At 62.5% G+C, this 240-nt stretch overlaps 1 protein-coding gene across 1 annotated transcript in view; it reads left to right on the top strand.

The window, feature by feature from the left end:
* Positions 1 to 240, top strand: part of MED24 (mediator complex subunit 24) — a gene marked incomplete at both ends in the record, with an annotated part of 3,413 nt that overhangs the window by 717 nt on the left and 2,456 nt on the right. The gene's annotated exons all lie outside the window — the stretch shown is intronic.

Below are 240 nucleotides of genomic sequence, written 5' to 3'. Positions count from 1 at the left end.
CTGCCTGATGGTCTCATCCCCCAGCCTGGCCCAGAGCGACTTTCCTGACCAGCTGCTGCTGAGCAGATGTGCAAAATGTTTTTTTTGACAAAAATAACGTCCCTTGGGTGACGGCGGGCTGGAGGGAGGAAGCGGCGTGTGGGATTCCCAGGGCGTGTTCCCCCCGGGACTGGCTGCCAGCTGGACCATGTGCCCCAACCCTGCAGAGCTGGGGGACAGCCAGCGCCAGTGCTGGGGACC

The sequence above is a fragment of the Pterocles gutturalis genome, unplaced genomic scaffold, assembly GCF_000699245.1.
Source record: "Pterocles gutturalis isolate BGI_N339 unplaced genomic scaffold, ASM69924v1 scaffold1530, whole genome shotgun sequence".
Lineage (NCBI taxonomy): Eukaryota > Metazoa > Chordata > Aves > Pterocliformes > Pteroclidae > Pterocles > Pterocles gutturalis.
This window is presented reverse-complemented; position numbering and strand designations above follow the sequence as displayed.